The sequence below is a fragment of the Zootoca vivipara genome, chromosome 4, assembly GCF_965207765.1.
Source record: "Zootoca vivipara chromosome 4, rZooViv2.hap1.1, whole genome shotgun sequence".
Lineage (NCBI taxonomy): Eukaryota > Metazoa > Chordata > Lepidosauria > Squamata > Lacertidae > Zootoca > Zootoca vivipara.
In genome coordinates this window covers 7,497,950-7,521,158 of record NC_142587.1, presented here as the reverse complement: position 1 = coordinate 7,521,158, position 23,209 = coordinate 7,497,950, and the positions used below count along the sequence as shown (strand labels likewise).

The 23,209-nt window shown below is 41.7% G+C and overlaps 1 protein-coding gene across 2 annotated transcripts in view; it reads left to right on the top strand.

The window, feature by feature from the left end:
• PCDH9 (protocadherin 9) overlaps positions 1 to 23,209 on the top strand; it is a 762,177-nt gene that overhangs the window by 5,701 nt on the left and 733,267 nt on the right. The gene's annotated exons all lie outside the window — the stretch shown is intronic.

The following is a 23,209-nucleotide window of genomic DNA, read 5'->3' as shown; positions in this document are numbered from 1 at the left end:
AAAAATATATATATCTACATATATATTGAACGTTTCAGGATTAAATGTGTTAGCTTCTGATAAAAGAAAAGTTGGTTACACACGAGACTGGCTTAAGTTTCTTTTCTTTTTGTTTATTTCAAACTGATTTGGAACATTTGTAAGCTATTGTTGTTCAGGGGGTTAATTTTTGTCCTCACAAAGGCTCAAAGATTGTGTTGCACTGTGTTTGTTTGGCAGGCTATAACTAAGCTATCAGGAAGTCTTCCTCTGTTTTGAATTACGATTTTTGTTGTACAGTAGTAAAGTTGTGTGTCTGTTAGACAAGAGGATTTTTGTTTTGTTTTGTTTGTGTTTTGTTTTTGTTTTTTTTTTAAAAAATGGCCAAAGTACACTTTCAGAACGAATGCATTTTGCTTTGAATAAAACATGAATTATGCAGAGAGAGAAATCACTCCATTGTAAATATGTTCTCGTACTATAGTGCATAAGTGATCTGTCATTACTCATTTTTAAGCTGTGAAACATGCCATATGAAAAAGGGATTAGGATGTTAGGAAAATTCGTATTTCAGCCAAATCCAGCATTAGGTTTTTTTGGGGGGGAGGGGGGTATTGTTTCTTAGATCAAATAATTCCTTGCTAATAAAGATTTAAATGCGGTGCTGTCTAATTCATTTCACTGGTGCTTGTCTTTCACCACTAAATTAGAATGTCAGGATCGGCCTGTAGATGGCACTAAGGTACTATGTGGCTTGGGGCTGGCTAGCTGCCAATCCTGCAGCAGATAAGAAATGGGGGAGGGAAGGTTCAAACTGGTACTAAAGCCAAAGAAACCTTTTATTTAATGACAGTCGCACTGAAGCGACCGGTAGTTAAGCTAGCGTGTTTTGCAGTGGCTCCTTAGCGCTTAGTTTTCATTGCATCAATTGTCTAAGGCTTTAGCTGTCAAGCACATATCGCTGTTGGCATTATATTCTCTTGAGTTTTGGTGGATTGTTTGGGCTGATCACAGGGTCCATAGTCAGGAGAACAGGGCAAGATACTTTTTAATAGATTTGTGCCAGGAGAGGTGAATGAATGGTGACCATTCTTTAGCTGGAGTCATTTCCCCAGCTGTATGTTATGCTTCTCAAAATTGCATCTTGACTTTTGGATGTACCTTGGATAACAAGGCACTGCATTTAAAGCAAACACTTAGGAAGTATCTTGTTGAAGTAATGGTCCCCAAAACACTCAATGAATTCTTTAAAAGACATTTGAGGGGAAAATCTTCCCACAGATATCTCCTTCAGCAGTATTTCAAAGCATGTTAGGCTCCCAAAATAACATCCCCAGTCATTTATACACTTCCCTCCAGATAATAACAACAACAACAGAATCATGAAACTCACTGACCGTTAAACCTCTGGGTATCAGTAGAACTTGAGATTAGATTGTGCTCTCCCCCTCTTTATCATCTTTTATTTTTGATACTCAGATTTCTCACATTATTTTGATGTTAAGCTCTTCTGTTCCACTTTAGTTTTCATTTCCTGGGCTCTGTTACAAGAATGAGTCTTAACTTCTTTGAGGAGTCAAATGGAGATTAAGATCACAAATCCAAGCCGATTTACCTGGCAGAGCATGTAAGCACCACCCAAGAGACTCAAGGATTCAGGGGGAGGAAAAATTAAAAGCAACATGTTCCTCTGTATCTTCTTTATTACTGAAAGAGAGAGGGGGGGGGTAAACACTTGACTTACAGTTTTAATTGCATCACAACTGTAAATGTGGATTGCCTGTTTTTAATGATGCATAATTGGATTGTGATGAGGGATGGAGAGGATCCAAAGATCTTTCACTGGTAGAGCAGCAAGCTTTCAAATGGTACGGAACTCTTGCCTTATCAATAAATACAGTCCAAAATAAGGGTTCCTCTAAGCTAGTGGGATCCGGAATGTTCTTTGTCAGCAGCAACTAGGCAACCTTCATTTTAACCAATGGAAAGGTGACCATAAAGTTTGAGGTGCCGAGACTGTCCAGTGAGTAGTTAAATGGATGTTGGTTTACACATCGAGGCTTGATATGAACGCTACATTCTCCGTTCCGTAAAAGTTCTGTGCTGATACGCGACGAGAACCATCAGTATCGGGATAGAGATCAAAACTGGTACACTTTTACCGTGGTTTTCATTAAGTGTTGCAATTCATGTTGCAAATCTCAACAGATAGTTTTGCTTTCCAAAGCTTTTGCTCAGCCCATTCATCAGTTTATGGTCCGTAGTCCTAAAATACTGGCAAATAGCACAGTCCTCTTGGAAGTGCACAAACCCCATTGAAATGAATGAAGATGCTATTGCATAGCTCCTGCTTTAGCTCAATGGTGTTTTTGCGGGAGAGCCTGGCATGTTTTATACACGGTAATAAGGAGAAGAACGTCTTGGGTTGTTGGTGGGTGGCAGTAAGTGTCTTACTGCTTCATTTTTATTCTTAATGGTTTCTATTTTGGTTATTATTTGGCTAAATATGGGGTTAGCCCTGTGTAGCAGAGGTCCCCTAGCAAACTCTGCAGAAGTGTATGGAAGCTATAGAAGAAAACGGCTGCACTCCTGTATTGATCCTGTTTACTGTATTTCATTCAGACTTGTGCGGGAGAATTTACCACTATATATTATGCTATATCGTTGCACCCACCCTTTAAGTCGGTTGTATAATAAAAAAATGGAGCAGTCACAAAATTGGCTGTCATTTTTCAACAGTTGCTTTGTTAGGAATATGCAAGAACACCCCCCTCCCCCGCTGCCTGGGTTAAGCTCGATAACATAGCCCTGATTTAAGTAACCAGTCTGAGTACTGTATAGCTAAAGACTAGGAGACAATGGTGCAGTTTGTTTGCTCTAAAGAACCTAACGTTTCAAAAATCATCCTTATTGTGAAGGGGGAAGATTTTTTTTAGTACTGTTGGGTTTTATTTATTTTTTACCCCACATTCTTTTCAATAAGTCTTGCCTTGAAGCAGGCAATGTTCAGGTTGTTAGTGATTCCACCTGAGCCTTGGTCTATTGGATTGTTGTGATGGAAAACATTTAAAAGAAAAGAAAAAAGCCCAGCCTAGAATCCTAGATGACATTGATTAAAACTATGTGAGGTAATGGACTGATCCGAAGATTTGCTAGACCAGCAAATAAATGTAGGATAGAGAATATTTAACAACAGAGCTTCATGAGCTGCGATGTTATATTATTATTATTATTATTATTATTATTATTATTATTAGAATATTATTCTGAATTCCTTAACAGATGTGCCAGCAAAGGTGCAAGTGTGTAAGTTTAAGAGCAGAACCTGTGGCCCTCCAGATGCATGGCAGCTGCAAAGAATTCTGTTGTCATAAAGGAGAAGATCAGGCATCCCCAAACTGCGGCCCTCCAGATGTTTTGTTCTACAACTCCCATGATCCCTAGCTAACAGGACCAGTGGTCAGGGATGATGGGAATTGTAGTCCAAAACATCTGGAGGACCGAAGTTTGGGGATGCCTGGAGAAGATGAATGCTTTGAGTAGAACAGGTCCTGAAGAATAGGAATCGCTGCCTTAGATGGAGCTGCACCAATTGGACACATTGGCTGTGGGGAAAGAGACCAGAAGCATTTCCTTCCATTTCCATCTTCAGCACGGTTTGTCAAGAACTGTTGTCAAGTTTTACATAAATTCTGCAAAATAACAGAAAGATGAACCAAACTTTTCAGGCTGGATAAGGCTAATCTGAGCACTCTGATTTTAGTCCCATGGAAAGGCAAAACCACCTTACAGAGCCTGAGATGGAATATTTCTCTTGAACTGCTCACGGGCAGTTGAGTGCAAATCCTCTAGGTTGCAAAGCAAGGATTCCAGCACGGAGGGACAATGACTAGGAACTGTATTCATTACTGTAGTCTTCATCATGTTTATTGGCACTGGGCCCACGGAGTACTTGAGCAATGTTGTCTCTCATAAAATATGATGGGGTGCATAGATAGCTAGATAGAACCTTAAATAATTGTAGAGGAAACTATAAAATGAATATAGGGCTCCCTTAAGCAATGCAGAAAACTCCTGACAGGAAGCTAGTGCTATAGTTAACTAAGGTAAGACGGCACAGTCCCCTCCCAGGTGGCTTGTTGTGCTGTGATTTATTTTGTTATATTTACTATAAGAGCTGATAAACGCCACCAAAACCTCTATTAAGCATTCTCATGAAACTTAAGATTGTAGGCAGAAAGAAGTTGTGGAAAACCACAGTGGAACCGCATTGTGTAAAGAAGCGGGCCCACGCATTCTGTCAATCAAAACATTTTGGTTTCGTGATTTTGCCTGTTTGCTTATTTTATTTGTTTAGCAAAAGTTATATACCATTTGATTGCCGTAAAACCTCTCAAACAGATTACATGGAATAATAAAACTTACAGTAAAAAAAAAACATCTCAAGAATGGATATTTTAAAAAAAAGATTAAAGCATGTCAACGTCTACATGTCTGGATAGGCTTGCCTAAACTAAATTTGTTTAAGTGGGGCCCAAAAAGCTTACAGCAAAGGTCCCTGCATGACTCCGTAGGCAGGATGTCCCAAGGCCGATTTCTTACAGCTGTGGAACAACCATTACGTGGCATCTGTAACTGTGCCAGTTCCACAGTGTTTAGTGGAGAATGGCAAAAATATGTTATTGCATTATGTTGCTGGTGTGTGTGCATAAGAATGGGGCAATGTACTGCATTTTCAATCTTTGCCACAATTTAAAAACCTTACCTCGTTACTTCCATATATATATCTATGCATGCGTGTGCGCACACAGATATAAAATATATGTGGAAGTAAGAAGTAAAGATTTTAAATTGTGGCAAGACTGAAAATGCTGTACATTGCCCCATTCTTATATAACAACTTCTTTTTAAAGAAAAAGGTAGCAGGTTTTGTTCAGCTGTCTAAAGAAATTCATCTCTGAGCTGAGACCAAGCATGGAAAATGTCGGCTGAAAAGATTTTCTTTTTTTCCTTTTTTTTAAAACGAAGTGAAAAGCATGTGAAAACAGGGGGTTGTAATGGAAATTGGAATATAACCTTAAGCGATAATACTACTTTCAATAGCACCAGTAGAAATGCTAAGCAAGACATTCGGTTTAAACTGCAAGAAGCTTCCTATTTCCCTTTTCTTTAATTCACTGGGGATTTTTTTTATGCATTTGGTGGTTTTTCTGTTGTGTGTATGAATCATTAGGGTTTGTTTTTCCATTGAAGTGCAATGTACAACTTTCTTAAATCACATCACGTGTGTGTGTGTGTGTGTGTGTGTGTGTGTGTGTGTGTGTGTGTTGGGGAGAGGGAATAAGATGCTAAGAGTTCAGCATTATCAGAGTTTTGTAATAGAGTTCCTTTGTGTATGGGGACAAGGAAGGATCTTCTAGTTACCATTTCAGATTTTCATTTTCAAAGGATATATTTTTCTGGCACAGCAAAACCATATCAGCCACACTTTATTGACAGCAGTTTTATTGTAGCTGGAGGCTTTACAGTAAGCTGTTTATTGCTGTTCCCTAACTCAGTTGACAGCAATTGAGGAATTAATTTCCTTGCCCCCAGTGTGCTTTCTTGGGTATAAACAACAGATGTTTAAGATATGAAAACAGTGACCCATTTACATTTGACAACTTTTTAAATACACAGTTCTACTTGGCCTAAAATTAAGCGGAAATTTGGTTTGGGGCAGAATGAGATCCAACATGTTCAACATTTTCTGGGACGGACGGTTTTCCTCAACAGCAAAACAGAATTCTAGGATTTAATATTTCTGTGGAAAGTGATGTTCATAGTTGATGTTTATATTTGCTAAAAACAGACAGCTATTACCTCCTCTCCCTTTGTTGGCCTATCTTCCCCACAGCCAATTTAGATCGTAAACACCTTGGGTCACCTTGGATCAGCAGGTTTTCATGTTTTGCCTAATAATACTTAGGTATTATTAATAATATTATTAATATTATTAATATTAATAATAGGCAGAGATGTACCTAAGTATTTTTTCACCTGGGAGTAAATGGCAATAATTCCTATGTAATCCATTGATCACGTTGTTTCTTGCTCTGCATCTTTCGTTATGTATCAGTTACTTTTCAGCCTGCATAAACTGCAAACCCCCAACAGAGTAGATGGAGACACCATAGTAATTCATATAAGATGTAGCATCTATTATCCCCCAAAGATCTTTCCACACTGTAGTCAGAAGTACCCTCGTCCTTCAGACTCAAAGATCCCTCTGCTCCTTTGCTCCAGCGCAGTTGTTGATTCAGTCAATTCTCAGTGGGATTGGATAACACTGAGGGCTACTTTATATGCTAACATTTGCTACTTAGAAATAATGCCTGTGAGATGAATCTCCACATATAGAAAACATGTGCATTTTTGTGATGCATGAAGGTTTTTTCCTGCTGTTGCAAGCAAATAGTTCAGGCAGCAACTAAGCACAATTGCCCAGTTCCTACACTCAAGATGGAAATAGTACCTGAGGTGTATTTTTACACTCCTTTATGCATTACAGTACTTGAGCCCAAACCAGCTACAGTTAGTACCAACTAACAGAACGATCCCCCCCCCCCTGTTTTACTGTTCTAACAGCACAATCTTATGCATGTTTACTGAGAAGTAAGTCTTGCTTTCTTGGAAATGTGTTTAGTATTCCAGCCTAAGGCAATCCTATGCTCCCTTACTTTGGAGTAAGTCCAGTGAACTAACACCAGTTAAACAGGCAGCAGTTTGGGCAGCATAAACCAATGGAATGAATTTGTATTGCCTGGTGCCCCATTGCTTTGATAGAACAACTATATTGGGTTGGATTGGAGCATAGCTGCCAAGTCTCCTGTATTCCCCGGGAAATCCCTGTTTTTCCAGCTGTTCCTAGCTGAAAAAACGGATTTTTTTTGTTTTTCCCCGGTTTATTATTATTTGAATCATTGGAGGTCTACCTTACATGCTTGGTGGGCTGTAGTTTCCTCCTGTATTGAGATGTATGAAGATGCTGAGGTGGCCGCTTAGAAATGTCAACTTCTGCAATCTTGTGTTTTCACTTGGCATTGACAAAGATCAGCACAGTGGACACAGCAAAGGACTTCTGGGTCACATTGCGCACTGTTCACATTCATTCAAACATGAGGGCGGTCTCTGGATTGGCAGTGCTTTTCTAAAAAGAAAAATAATGTGAGAACCATAAGTATTTCTCCTTCAAACAATCTTGATTTCACAAAGTGGGGCATGCGTGAATTACTTTTTAAAATTTATGTGAGATTGTGTGTGTGTCCGGATGTGTGACTGTATTCAGATGTGAGTCACCTGATTAGTAGGCAAGGGATTCCATCTTTATTTGAAATGTGAATTGGAATGCATGTCTTTAAGCACTGCGCTGTCTTGCGCTGTAATTATGGTACCTTACTATACCTGGTTTAGGCCTAATGCATATACCAAAGAAACAGGGTCCATTGTATTCTTTTAATCACAACAAGCAGTAATGTGTACTGTATAGCAACACCATCTTGTGAAATATAACTATTGCAACTAAAGTTATTTTGATGTCTAAAAGCTGGTTGCTCTGTGGCTTACCACTGAATTTCTTGAAACTGAAGTATTACACTATGCAATTTAATTGCATCACTGTACTTTCAAAGGAACGTAGGCACACCTTTCACTAAGTTGTGCACCATAGTTGAAAGCGGCAGCCAGTATTTCTATTCTAGCACCTAGTAACAGAAGGTTTCCTTAGAATCCTAATAATAATAAAAAAGATTCAGTAGTACAGTGGTACCTCAGTTTATGAACACAATTGGTTCCGAAAGTCTGTTCATAAACTGAAGCGTTCATAAACTGAAGCAAACTTTCCCATTGAAAGTAATGGAAAGTGAATTAATCCGTTCCAGATGGGTCCACAGCGTTCGTAAACCGAAAATTCATAAACCGAGGTGTTCATAGACCGAGGTTCCAGTGTAAATACAAGTAGCTGTATTTTCAAGCAGTGACTTCTTATTATAATAGCCCCCCCTTTCTGTGTTTCTGCAACAAAAAAAGCAAAGGAACTTAGTACTGTTGAATCAGATCTACAAACACTGCCTGTTTATCACATATTTTGGGTTTGTCTGAAATTCCATTGGAGTGTGGCCTGAGATTCAAAAGTTAACTAAAGTAGTGCTGATTTGGAATAATGTTTTATTTGGAATGTGCACGCAGTATTGGCAGAGTGATTAAATAAATCTTTGTTAGGCTGCAGTGCAGACAACAGTAATAGAGGTTTTGGGGTCAGGACCTCAGCTGAGGAAAGAGCTGACCAGCTCAAGTTCCTCCTGTGCAAGTATTCTGTCCTACATTCTCCCTTCTCCCTGTAGCAGTGCATTGTTAAGGTGGCCTGTTTTAGATTTTCTGCATGTAGAGCAAGGGGGGAGGCTTTTCCTCACTGGAAGTATTTACTTACGCAGAGCACAGTCCAGCCAAAGTGCAGCATTCTTAAGTCCCATTAATTCCAATAGGTAAGTTAAGCCCACCTCCCTTCCTGAAATCAATGCAGCTTAAGTTCTTTTCTGCTGCTTTTCTGCCCCACCTCCCCAGAGCTTCATGCTCTGTTTCCACGCTTTCTCCTGATTCCCCTTCACGCACACATTCTCATTACAGTACTCTCTTTTTCCCCCTCTCAGAATTTCCCCCAATTCCCACAAATGCCTTTCCTCCAAATCGCCCCTCAATGAAGTGCTCCTTCCCCAGTTTCTGCCACCATATATTATATTTTCTCAGTCTCCAACGTCAATTGCCCTCCCGTCTCCACTTCCCCAATTAATTGCTTCCTCTTCCCAGTTCCTGTTCCCCCCCCTCAGATTCCTTCGTTCGTTAACAAATACCTTTTGAAAAATCATCTTCCTCAATTACAGTGAGTTTTATTAATAGAATATTAATAGAATAGAATCAAAACTCCAGACAAAAGTGTCACACAGTGTGATAGGATCACAAGCAGTTACATTTGAGGAGTGGGGCTCCCTTTCCCAGAAATGACACAGAGTTTCAGCCCCCAGGAGATCCATTTTCTGAGAGACCCCCCAATATCTTCCATAGAGTCACTGAAATAATTTTGCCAGGGCACACCAGGACTTATTTTAAGGCAATGAGCAATGTGACAATCCCACCCCACCCACCTGCTATTAATGCACCTGTCAGATACCTGCCTTGGTAGCAGAGGAACAAGAAGATGGGCAAAAACCACACATCTACAGCTGAGTGCATTTTCTTGTACGCACAACTGCAGCCAAGGGCAAAGCAAAAAACCGTCAAGGGAAGCTGTGCCTGCCTGATCTGAACAGTGAATACAGAAGTTGCTCCTTGCATTGCAGCTGCAATGCAAGGAGTGTGTGTGTGTGAGAGAGAGAGAGGGGGGGGGAGGGAGGGAGGGAGGGAGAGAGAGAGAGAGAGAGAGAGATGAATACAGCAAGATTGGGGAAATGCATGACTACTTAGAAGTATAGGTTTTCAAATGAATGCGTTAGCATTGTGTGAGTCTCAGGGACACCTCATCAGACATTTGTATTTGTGGTGTAATTCCCAAATATGAATTCGCCTTAGAAATCAGAGGCAGGAATGTGCCACTTCCCCAACCCAACGTCCCTTGTGAAATGTCATTAGACTTACCAATGTCTTTGTTTTTAGCTTCCCTCCATGTCATCAAAGGCTCAAACTCTCTCTACATTTTGCTTTGGACAAAAGTGGGGATATAAAATAAGGGATATGTGAGTTGATGCCCTATCCTGACAATTCTGCTAGCCTTCTGAAACTTTCTTAGCTCCCTTTTTGCCCATGCAGGAATCTGTACAGATTTGCCTTGACATTTTGCTTCAGGCAAGTAGCAACTCTAATATTTTCTTCCAAAATGCACAGGGGGGGGGGGAGATCTTCCTCCACCGTCAGAGGCAATGTGCCTCCTTATACCAGTGGCTGGGAATCACAGGTTGCACTCAGGTCTGTCTTGCGGGCTTCCCATAGGCATCTCGCTGGCCACTGGGATGAACAGGGTGCTGGAGAGGTTGCTCCAGAAGGCTCTTCTCATCTATGCTTTAAATGAAAACCCTGCACTTTACACAGGAGCATAGGAAGTTGTCTTATACCTGCTCAGACTCACCATCTAGCTCAGTAGTGCGCTAACAAAGGCTCGCTCAAGATCTCCAGCATATAATCTAATACCTGATCCTTCCAAATGAAGGGAATTGAAACATCACAGAATCATAGGATTGTAGAGTTGGAAGGGACCCCAAGGGACATCTAGTCCAACCCCCATGCAGCCATCCAACATCTGCTTAAAAACCTCCAAAGAAGGAGAGCCCACCACCTCCGAGGGAGGATGTTCCACTGTCAAACAGCTCTTGAGTTTTAACAGTGGGAGACGATCCCTCTCCTGGAACAAATGAGTCCGCCTGCCATTATTAACCAACGCAAGAGTTGAGCATTTTGCTCTTGGCTACAAAATCTGAAATGCCACATAAAAACATGCCAGTTAATTTCTCTTCGCTTTTGCTCCAACACTTGATGGCAGACATCTAGACTCGAAAATGTATTCTTCTGAAAAATCATTTGCCTTGTTGAGTTGGAATAGTTCAGTTGGTAGAGCGTGAGGCTCTTAATTTCAAGGGTGTGGGTTTGATTCCCACGTTGGGCAAAAGATTCCTGCATTGCAGGGGGTAGGACTAGCTGACCCTTGGAATCCCTTCCAACTTGATTCTATGAGGGTATATAACATCTGTACAGCGGAGCAGCAGGTTTATGCCTCTCCCCAATACTGCCCAGGTAATGTTAACATGTGATGCTCCATGAGGAGGCTCATAAACAAAGCTTGTGCTAGTCTCTCCCCTCAAACAGAGGCAGAAGGAGTACAAATCTGGTTTTCATGCATACAGACCACTGTGTGGAATGTCCATATATCACATAAAAACCACATATGTGCTGACCTTTGATTTCTACAGAAGAGTAGGTTTCCAGAACCTGTTCTTAATTTGTTTCCATTTCAAATGCTACTGGTGGCAGGAACAAATTTCAGTGGGCTGGATCCAGATGTAGTTATGCTTAGAATACACCTATTAAAATCAGTGGGATAAATTAGTCACGATTGACTTAAATGGCATTAGGTTTTCTATGGGTCTCCTTTAAGGATGTCGATGTCTGGATCCAACCTGGTGCATGGGCAATATTTGAAATTGCTTTCAGAATGTGACAACAATAACCTGCAAATGTCTCTCATACTCAAGCTATCGGAATTCACCGTAGCAGGAGGTAGACTAGACATCAGTAAAAAGCTACAGTGGTAGAACCTGCATTTATTTATACTGTAAATATATATATATATAACGAAACCAAGTGCCAGGCAAATAAATAAATAAACCCACATTTGCATCTGTCTAAGGATAGTAAACCTGGGCTGTTGAAATGTAATCTCTCATGTACTGTGGAGACAGAGTCCCCCCCCCATTTGAGATTTCATCAAGTTTTATTTCAAAAAGCTGTTAAGTCTGTCAAACATTTCAGTTTGAAAGAACGCTCCCGCAATTTTTCTTCTTCTGTTATTTGTACTGTATGCTACCAACGAAGCAGACTGTCAGTCACCAGAAATCCAGAATGAGGAGAGTGATATATGGTGCATTTTCAAGTTTCATTTTTAACACACACACACACACACACCACCTTTTCTCCTGGTAACAGAGATTAATTTAAAAACTTGACAAACAATAATACCGGAGTCCCCTTTCAGATGCTAATATGAATGTGTTTTGGGGTAGGGTGGGGGAGATTGCACCTGCAGCCTCCATCGTGTTCATAATAAGATCTGAAAAGAGATGCTCTGCACCAAATTTTATGTGGGGAGGTCTTCTCCACGTGACCAGGACCAGGGCTTCTGCTTTTGCAGGAAGAAGTCTTCATAAAATGTCTGAAAGGAACTTAGAACATGGTTAAATATAGATGGTAGAGGAACTCTTTTCTCTACCCTTTACAAATCCTCAGATGTTTTGCCCAAGCAGAAACCTCCAGCTTTAGAAGGTTGGACTTTTAATGCGTACCATGTTTGGGGGCTGCAGCAAGTGATGTTTGAGCTGTGTTCTGCAGAAACCTGCAGCTCCTTAGAAGCTTATCTGGGTTGCTCAGTGAAAAGATCAAGAATGGATAATGTTCTCCAGAAGCCTATTATTTGCCATCACCTATTACCCTTCATGCTTAACAGCACACACAGAATACAGGGTAGGTGAACTGAGGGTGCCATTGCTGCTTATTTGGGGCAATTGTGGGACCCAATAGGAATGGCCAATCTGCGTTTATTGAGAATGTGCTAGAACAGGGGTCAGCAACCTTTTACAGCCATGGGCCGGTCCACCGTCCCTCAGAACATGTGGTGGGCTGTACTATATTTTGGGGGGGGGGATATGAATGAATTCCTATGCCCCACAAATAACCCAGAGATGCATTTTAAATAAAAGGACACATTCTACTCATGTAAAAACATGCTGATTCCTGGACCATCCGCAGGCCGAATGGAGAAGACGATTGGGCCACATCCGGCCCCTGCACCTTAGGTTGCCTACCCCTGTGCTAGAAGATGTGGCAGAATTCTGCAACACATAGAGGTTGTTCATTCAATAAATCAATGTGAATAGGGTTTGTGTAGGCAGAATACTACTCTTCTATTCAATGGCAGCCTAAAAAGCTTGTGTGACTATACTGGACAGGGGTGCAAATTCTATATTGTCAGTTGTTAAAGTAACGTTTAATGAAGAAATGTTTCCCTTTCCTTTTGGAAACCCTAGACAAGGTTGTTTGTTTGTTTTAAAGTCAAAGACAGGCTTTGTAAAAGCAGTAGCCTAGGCAGAGCGGCATTGCTTCTGTGTTGTGTTTTCAGAGGGAAAGGAGAAAACTGGTGGTGTGTTACTTTGGGCAGTAGCAACCAGCAAGATGTTTTTTGCAGAAGGGCTTAATGGCAAGTCCAGTGTATCTAAGCAGTAAAAATGTACAATTTCACCAGGTTCTGTTTTCTCTTAAAGGTTCACAAGTGGAAGGATGGTGTGTAGAACTGGGAGCGAAGAAATCATAGCATTGAATATAGACAAGACTTGAGGAAAGGCCTTCAGAAAAGCTGCATGATTGTCTTTCCCAATATTTTCCCTTAATTCATGTTTTCTATGCTGATCATTCCAGATGTCTGCATGCACTCGGAGACTCAGACAAAATAAATGCATTGCAGAAGACAGCCATGTGTGGCGTCCACTAACAAACACGTACAGCAGTGTGTGTGTGTTTTCCCAGATGTGTGAGCACATAACAGTACAATTGGGCATTACCTTGCGATGGCTGTTAACAATGAGCTTTCACATTGACTAGATTGCAGTGAAATCAAAGCCCCTACAAATTCCACTGTTACCAAGCTTTGCTAATATCCAGGATTTGGCCTTCCTCTCCGCTTTAGCAGTTGATTAAGACATACTTTAATCCCTTACAGGGCACTGAGAAACTAATGGCTTGTGGAATATTTGGGTCTTTAAGCTTCCAGTGTGGATGGTATGAAAATGATGTCATTTGGCTGATGTTTAAATATATTTCTCCTTTAAATAGATGTTGCTGCTTCCTCTCTCTCCCTGCCCCCTGCCTCCCCCTTGCTTCCTTTTATAACCTCCCACTTAATTTCCCTGAGTGTATTTATTCTTGGTAAGAAGTATGTGTGACATGTATCGGAAATCTGGGATTTCCTCCCTAGTAAATATTATCACAGAGCAGAGAGAGACTAAGACAGCTTGTGTGGGATCTGGTCTAGCACAGCTGAGCCCTAGAAATGCAGAGCGCCGCAGCGAATCGGTATTAAAACAAAGCAAGTCACTTCTTTATACTTCAAACAGTTGGGAGCACTTGTATTTATAGAAATGGTTGCGGGAAAAGGCCTTCAAAGGCACAGGACAGCAAGTGTCACTTGCAGTTGTTGAATCAGCGAGGAGCAAAGGCAGAAGGTTGCATGGTGTGTGTTCAGGCAAAACACATGGGCTTCGTGGGGAGATGAATCCCGGATGAAAGCTTCCAGGTTGTGTTTTTCAGTAAGGAATGAATAATGAGGAGGAGTGTATTGGAAACTCGAGTGCGGGGTTTGCTTCATAGACAGTATGGCAAAGCATCTCCTGCCTGGAGGCTTTTGGACAAAAACTGTACTGGAGGCCTGAGGCTTGTAGCTTGTCTGTGGCCTGCAGGCCAGAAGAAGGAAGGCCCTGAGGGCTGGAGACCATGTGCCTCCTTACCAAGCCAATCTCCCTTGCCAGCAGTGAGACCTCCACTTCTTGCAGGGAAGAGCTGTTGCTACAGATGCAGGATGAGGAGAGGTGGGTAATGGGAAGCCCCTGCTGAGTCCTGGTAATGTTGCGCAAGCAGGGGCACTGATCTGCTTCAGGTCACACCCAGAGTGGAAAAATGAATTGGTTTGTGGAGGGTACAGCAAGACTTTTCAAAGTGAAGCGGGCACTACCTGGTCTCTGCTTGAGGAAGCAAACTTGGACAGGTACTGCCGTTACGCTGGACTGCCATGCGGCCTGGCTGCTGCCTTCTTCACACCTGCAGTAGATTTTTCTGGAACAAAAAATGCTCCCTCACCCTACTGCATCACATTTCCAAAATGGAAAGGGGCATTTTCGGAGACTTGGGGATGAGTTGGGATACATACGGAATGCCTCCAGGCGGCTACTGCTTATTGCAGCTCACCAACATTTGGACCTTTGGCCAGGAGGGCTCTTTTTTATATCTTTGCTTAAATCTAGTCTTTATTTGTCATCTTTATGGAAATATGCAAAAGCCTGCAAAACGATCACTTTGAGAAGCCATTCCTCACGGCACTCTGGTAAAGGGCATAATCCATTGGCAATCCGTAACAGGTGTGATGTCTCTTTGTGTTTTATGATTGAGGATTGATTGCTGGCAACCTTACAGACAAATCCCTAAGCGGCATCAAAGCAGGACTTTTGAAACCACAGGTCATTATAGCTTATTGGCATTTTACAGGGCGGATTATGATTTCATCAACTCAGCAGCATTATAAGCACAGAAAAGAAACATGAGATGCCGGTGGTTGAACCTGCGGAAAACTGAGGAGGAATCTGCTTGTCCTGCAGGTGTGATAGAACAAGGGTTGAGAGACACTTTAGCACACAAGGCGTTGTTGTTCTCCAGCTGCCAGCACCCCAGGCCACGCTGGGCCATTGGGAGTTGTAGTTCAGCAGCGTCTAGGAGGCCCAAGTCCCCCACCACTATCAAGGGATAGGAAATAGCTACTGCCTTGTTCATGTGAAGTCATAATCACAGATCCTGGTGTGTTGCATGTGAACTGTGACCGCAGCACATCTCTGACAATAACTTTGCTGAGCCAGCTATCCTGTGATGACTGCAAAGGAGGATTCAGCCAATGGACAGCGAAGCATGGAAGTCCTAACGCTGTAGCAACCCACAAGCACTGCACCATCAAAGAAACAGAAAACCAGAAGTCGTTATGGGGGAAGTGTGGGTGGGTGTGTCATGCATCATTTTAAGACCCAAATATTGGGAAAATTTACTGGAAACAGGTTCCTTAAAAATGTAGTACTTGTAACGTTTCCCCTGATGTAGCAAGTTCTCGCTTGAAAAACGTTGGGAATGAGAATATTTTAAGAGCCTGTTTTTAGCACATTTTACATTTAAAACAACACCCACCTTCTTCTGCATCCAGTGTTTTTGTTTCTGACTTGTTTCTGACAATTGCAGCCAGATTCCAGTAAGAATATGCAGGACTGACTTGGCATGGTGAGCTGATAAGCAGGCTTGACACCAGTGCAAAGGGAGATCTGAAAACGCTTCAGAGGCAAACAAGTCCCAGTGTCAGAGCCAGGCAAGGGCTACAGGTGACTATACTCAACATCTAGGTGTGTGGGGTTAGTGGCCTGAGCTGAGCCATGAGCTAGGTCTGGAGCATTGCACTGCAGGGTGCAAACAATACTTCTCTTTTGTTCGGGAAATGGCAGAAGGCCTGGCTTTTAATGACACAAGACCTTGCCAAACTGCTTGCCCATTGCAGGGATCAGTCACTTGTTTCAGTGACTGAAATGGACTCTGAAGCCATCACACCATACGTGGCAGCTAGACTTAGGCTTTGTTACAGCTCAGTACAATTTATGGCACAAGTATGGCTCCGCGCTCCCTGTGTTTTTTAACAATGTTCCGAGTCACTTGGATAAAACCAGCACCATACCAGCAATGACAACGGCTAGTGGTTTCTCCCTTGCCCCGCTCCTTTCCAAGGGGCACATGGATCCACATGTGGTGGAACTGTAAAAAGACCAGGCAGTTTTGGGAAATGATTTACAATGAGCTTAAGAAAATGTTCAAATGCTCTTTCCCTGAAAAGCCTGAAGTCTTCCTGCTAGGAATGATGGGTAACGTGATCCCAAAAAAGTTCAGGAAAGCCTTTATGTATGTTACAGTTGCTGCCAGAATTCTAATTGCAAAAGGTTGGAAGGCAGAGGACATCCCATCCAAATCAGACTGGAAAAATAAATTAAGAGAGTACGCTGAACTGGTGAGACTATCAGCAAGGTTACGAGACGTTACAGATGAAACATTTATCAGAGAGTGGAACATATACAGAGTTTATGTAAAAGAACATTGTCAAAATATCAATCCGTTGGCAGATTTTGATTGAACTTCTGTGTGTAAATAGGATAATTTTATATATATAAAAAATAAGTAAGTTAAACAACACGGAGAAAATAACCTTAAGTGTGTATTCAAGGAATCTAATCCGGGAACATGATGGGAAGATCGGAGGTCATGTCAAATTTAATTACAAAAAGATGTACAAAGCGAGTACTAATTAAGGAATGAATGACTTTATTTTTATTTTGTCTTTAACATCTATTAATCATTTTTGTTATACAGTTTTCAACCAATAAAGCTTTGTAATCCCCCGCCCCCCCAAAAAAAAATCTAAGGGGAAACCCACTCCTTAGCGATAGAGCAGAAGCAATGGAGCACTAAGAGCTGTGTTCCCTGGGGAAACAGGACATGTCAGGTATATATCTCAGACAAAATATCTGTATGGGCTAATTTCTAAACCTGGGGAAGCCAAATCTTCATAAATTGTCACCAACATATCTGGTCACTTCATCTTCCTGCTACCAGGTGACCTTTACTGTTGGTAAAGACAAGGAAATTAACAGTAGCTGAATGACGTATTCAAAAATATCACGTGGTGCATTGATCCTGAGACTGCACTGCTTCTAAAGCAGATGGGGGGGAGTGTTTAAATATTCTACTATGTTAAAAACAACAACACAACACCCTTCTTGCCATGTAAAGCTCGCACGTCAGGGAAAGGGCTAGGGCTGTGTACAGATGGCAGTTTAAAGTGGATTTGAGGCCTCCCATGTGTATTTGTGCCATCTACCTAGAATCATAAAATTGCAGAGTGGGAAAGGACCTCAAGGGTCATCTAGTCCAACCCCCTGCAATGCAGGAATGACCCTCAGGTTTCTAGAAATTTGGGGAAAGGAAGTGATAACTGAGGGGACAGGAAACAGTGCAAATTTGAAGCGCTTATGTGGGGCCAAATATGTACCAAAGCACACACAGAAAAATCGGACCTGTGTATGTACATTGAACCTAAGTGCGTATTAGCATTCTAGCATGTACACAGCCTAGCTTTTCCATCCAGCTGGAATTATTTTACCTGGGGAACATTCAAACACGCAAACTTCACTGGCAACCTGAAGTACTGGGGTCCTACCTTGTGCAAGTTTTTACGGGCAAATTATCGGCTCTTAAGACCAAGGATTAGTTACACTGACTTGATGCTGTTAATCATTTCAAATAGTGGCCTACTCACAAAGCTTTTAACAAATAGAATACTTGCCAGCCAGCAGGGGGGTTACCAACAGCTTATGGAGGGAGGGCATTATTGACAGACAGCTTTGGAATCCCTAATAATTATCCTATTATGCCAGTTCTGTGATTATCTCGCATTCAAAATGTGACAGCTGCAGCTTGCTAGATTGTTAGGCCCCGATGATTATCATAATTCTTAGCATTTATACAGTGCCTTGGACTGTTCAAAGTAATCTTTATAACAGTTCTGTAGAAGGAAGGTCGCAGTTCAGATCCTCAGCTATTAAGCTTCCTTAAATCTCGATTAGACTTTTGACGAGGGGTGAGGAACCTCCAGGTGGAGGGCAGATGCGGCCCTCCAGCTGTCACTGTCTGGCCCTCGACTGTCCGTAGGCTGCACTCCTCAGCATCCTTTTTTGCTTGTCTGGAATATGTCATTGCCCTGTGATAATGTCTTTTGCTTGCCTGAGCAGAGACCTGCAATATAGCTTGCCGTGAGCAGAATCATTGCTCCACCCAATGAGCACCTCTGGCCCTGCCCAACACTGGCATGTGGCCCCCAAAGGGAATGTCATCCTTGTGCTGGAAAACGTTATTCACTCTTGCTTTAGACTTTCCACACAGAATGTTTTGAGAAGGACTGTATATTTAACATATTTCTCCCTAGACACAGACAACCAAATTTGGTTATGCTCTGTGTTCAGGTTTTTAAGGGGGCCATGACTCTGTGGTAGAGCATCTGCCTTGCAAGCAGAAGCTTCCAGGTTCAATCCCAAGCGACTCTAACCTTTTTATGTTTTCTGGAGAAGAGAGAAATGGTTATTCATAAACCAATATTAAGCCTATGGTGTAAATTTGTCCGTATTCTCTAAGCTCTCTGGTTTAGCCAGGTCATATTCTCAGCTCTACCAAAAGACTTTGTTACTCCTTTAAGCACATAAACCACATCAGAAAGTGGCTTTTTAAATTAATGACTTCAGCTTCAGTGTCAATATCCAAAAAAAAAAAAAAAAATCGGTTTCACACTGTGAGCAAATAATAAGGCTATTTCCACAGTTACATGGTGAAAAAAGCAAGCAGGTTAGACACATTAGTTGTTTTTCTACCTTGTGAAGAGGCTTTTTCTTTCATCTTCCTTTTTACCTCTTTGATAATTTCTTTTATAATACCCTTCTCTTCACTTTTGATCTCTGTCACAGCCATTTTTAACATTGCTTCCCTTTTCCGAACTAATTTGCTTGCCTCTTTATCTGCCAAGGATGCTCCAACCAGTTGAGGATCTTCTCCTCTATAACATCTTTTTTAAAAACAAAGCTGCCTACAAGACAGCAAATCTGATTTGCAGTCAGTACTTACACAGTGGGAGTCATTTCCCCCTCATATCTGATACTGTTGGCTGCTGCTTCCAATTATGCCTTGTACTGGAAGCACAATTGCTGAGGTAACAGAGTTCCGTGATGAATCAGACTACTTCAGCTGCTAAGTGTGTGTCTTAGATTTTCCTCTTGCTTCCCTGTTTCGTTGCCATATAAGGTGGACCCAAAGGCACCCACCCACTTGCTACCGTGTAATCCTCAGATATATTTTAGGGTCTGCATGATGAAAGCTGATTATGTGTAATAAATCATGAGGTCATAATGATATGAATAAAAAACAGGATAGAAGACAATGCCCTGGTTCAGACATAACAACAAACCATGCTTTAATTGTTACATGAATGAGCCAGAATGAGCCTTGGGCTCACGCACTGCTCCTGTTTCTCTTGTGAGGTGGAGAACTTTCAAGATTCCTCTCATCATCAGTAACAAAACCTTGTTCTGAACTTAACAAGTGATGGGTTGTTCGAGACACAATTTGTTAAAAGTGAAAGATGTAAAACCAGGGTGGGTTATTAGGGTTGCCACCTTTTATTTACAATGGCTCCACTGTCTTGTGCCATGTATTTCCAAGTGTGTTCCTCCAAAGGACAGAGAGCTTGTCACTCCTCCAGTTAAAGATACTCACAGCCTCCAGATAATACTTCTGTGGTCTGGGCATTGCAACTTTTAATTCTGGCAAAATTCTGACAAGGCAGGTAATGCACAAGTAATTAATCTGCTTGTTTCATTCATTACATGCAAGCAAGGAGGAAAGGCTCGGGTGAGAGTAGCAAAGTAGGAAGTGGCTATCTGAGGCTCATGGCTTTCATAAGATGCATGCTTTCTTACAGAGGTGTACAAAAACATTGTGAGACTTGTTTACAAATCTTTCCAAAATCATTTCAGCTTTCCAGAAACTTCTGGAAGCCTTCTGCCTGAGCATTGCAGGATTCTCCCTACAGCCATCGGCTTGTATGTGTGGAATCACACTACAGATGTTAATTGCCACATGTGGTCAGTGGGTGAAGGATCAGGCTGGCACCTCTTGTGCCTCAATTCTATTCCTGGAAGAGAGCCCTTAATGGCCAGAGCAATGCAAACAGGGCTTTGAATAACTGCTCAAGAAACCGTCCCCTCCATATTGCAGATGCAGTGCAGGTGGAATGCTTTCTCTGGGTATTTCTTGTTTCCTATCACAGCCTCTAAATTATTATGCTACATCCTCTCTCTCAGAAGTGTCAAGACTTTGGATCACAATCTGGTAGCCTGTAAAATGCAGGCTCCTCTATTGCACAGACAAGAAGTTGGGTCTGTGTACAGAGATGAGGAACATATGAATGTCAGGGATAGGAACACCTGACCAACGACCACTCCCTCTTAATATGCCAGTACTTTCCTATCCTCATCGGCATTCTTTTTCCTTTCCTTGAAGCCCCCACAGATTATACCCTTGAACAGGACTGCCATGTTTGTTCCCAATTTGTCCTTTAGCAAAATTCCCTGGAAATTCTACTTCTCCTTTTATTTACAGAACAGTGAAGGACCCAGATTTATTCTAGTGTAACATATGAACCAGCAGAAGAGGGCAATTAAGTAGCATAGTTCTTCATGTTTCATCTTGCCTGGTCTTTTTAATAGTGGATAATGGGGATGTTTTTTTAAAATTCTCGTCATCCAAATTTTGCCCCGGCCTTTGATGCTCCTGTCCTTGTTTCTTGCTGGTTCTTTTTGGAGGATGGTAAACACTGTTTTTGTCACGTTTGGGGAAAGGGTTCGCAGTGGATCACAATGCATACAAAAGCTCTTAGGTTTGATCCAGCTGAGCATCTCCAAATAGGGCTTGGAAACTCTGCTGTCCAACCAAAACCCTGGAGAACCACTTGTGGTCATTGTGGACAGCACTACTGAGCAAGACAGCCCAATGGCCTCACTCTGCAAAAGGCAGTTGCCAGTGTAACATGCTTTCTGTTACAAAAGTAGGACCTAAACAGAGAGAAAAGCAGAATAATGTTGTTCTTTCCAGAAGTCACTTTGGAAACAGAATATTGGACTGGATGGACTTTTGGCCCTTGCTAGCTGGTTGCTTCTTATATTCCTTTGCTGACCACTGTGATCTCAGGCACGGCAGTTGTGGTGCCAAACATTAAAGGGATTGGTGAGGAATGTTTTTTCCCCTTAATTTTAAATACCACTGCCCCTACTTGAGGATTACAAGAAATGTTCTGAAGCACTGAATTTTTTCTATAGCTGAAGGCGGAACGATCCTCTCTTTTCCTAGGCTATACATTCACCTGGTTTTAAAGGGATATGTCAGAGAAAGAACAACAGTAATAGTTGATAATCTGCAGATTTTATGGACAAGCAATTTTGAGTCTGACTCTCATCCTGTAAAGAACAGCAAACTCCTTCAGCTGGAACATGAAGTAAAAGTTGAGCTGGAAAGGAAATGCAGCAATTTTTTTTTACATAGTACTTCATTTGACTCATGCAATGTTATTTAAAGCTTAGGCTGCAATAAGCATTATTTGCAACATTGCCTTCAAAACCAAAACCAAAATCCTGCATAGTAGGTAAATGAGCTAAATAAGAGACCCTAGAGATACACATAAAAATAAAGAGTCTCATCTCTGCACTGTAGAATCCCACACACTACATTCTTAATTCTCACCAGGAGTAGGTCTAGGGAACCAGAAGTGTTGCAGAAGCCAGCTACACTGGGGTTGTGCCTCCCTTCACTTGAGGTGAAATTGGAAAGTGCCTTGTGACAGTTGCCTGCTCCACCGATTCCGGCAGAGAAGTAGCACCGGTATCCGTGCCAATTTTTTTTGTGAGTTTGTGCCATTTTCTGGTAAATCTCATGTGCTCTGCAAGAACTTGCATGATTTTGGCAACATCTCGCCAGAAATCAGCACATTCTCACCTGAAATCAGAACCGATGCCAGCCGCAGAGGCAATAGGGCAGGCTGCTACTCTGCCTAAGCCTGGAAGATGGACTTATTTCCGTAGCCACATGGCCGAGTTGAATGTGCTTTGGCTCCACCCATGCCCACCATGTTCCTTTTAGAGGACCTTCACTGGTCTCAGGATGGGCAAAGTATGCCAGCCTATGCCAACCTATCTTTGGCTGAGCTGGGAGTTGGGGACTTTATGCCAGCAGAGAGGTCTTGCCCATGAAGTCTGGATGGCAGCAGTGGCTTTTCCATCTGTAGCATGCAACATGTGTCAGCAATAGATTCTTCAACCAACCTGGAGAGTAGAAGCACAGAATGGAAAAGCATCACGTGGGGACCATTTACACCTTTGTATGCACAATTAAAGACTGCCAAGTGATATCTCTAATTATGTTCGTATGGCTGGCTCATACATTGTTATTATTTATATAGAAAGGATTTGAAGGCCTGCATGATGAGAGGTGAATTAATCCTGGTAGGATTTTTTTCATTTTTAATATGTTTGTTGGATTGAGTCTATCAATTGCAACTCTTCATATTAAATTTTTGCTGATCTTATTAGTTTTGGTCCCAGTGCTTTTAAAGTACATTTGCGCTGTTGTTTTCTGTTGCTGATTTTATCCTGATGCTGTTTTAAGGTGTTCTGCCTGTGCTTTATTTTTATACTTTGTGAATGGACAGTATAGAAATGTTGTGAATAAATGTGCAAATAAATAACAGCTTCTTTATTTACAAGTTTAAAGCTCTGAGCTTCTTTGAAGGCCTTTAGTTCCAAACAGTGGGTTCTAAAAAAAACACCAAGTTAATGTATATGGCGGCAATGGAGATCAGCATCTCTGTGGTACACACGCCTGGCATTGATTTGCCTCTTCGGGTCATGAGACAGAGCGCTGTGTGTAGAGAAACTCCATGCATTTAGTTTATACATGCACAGGCTCTACATAAGGCCAGATTAACCCTATGTGGAGATAAAGAAAGGAGCTAGTAGACACAGTTCCTCCTTTGCCTTTATGCACTCAG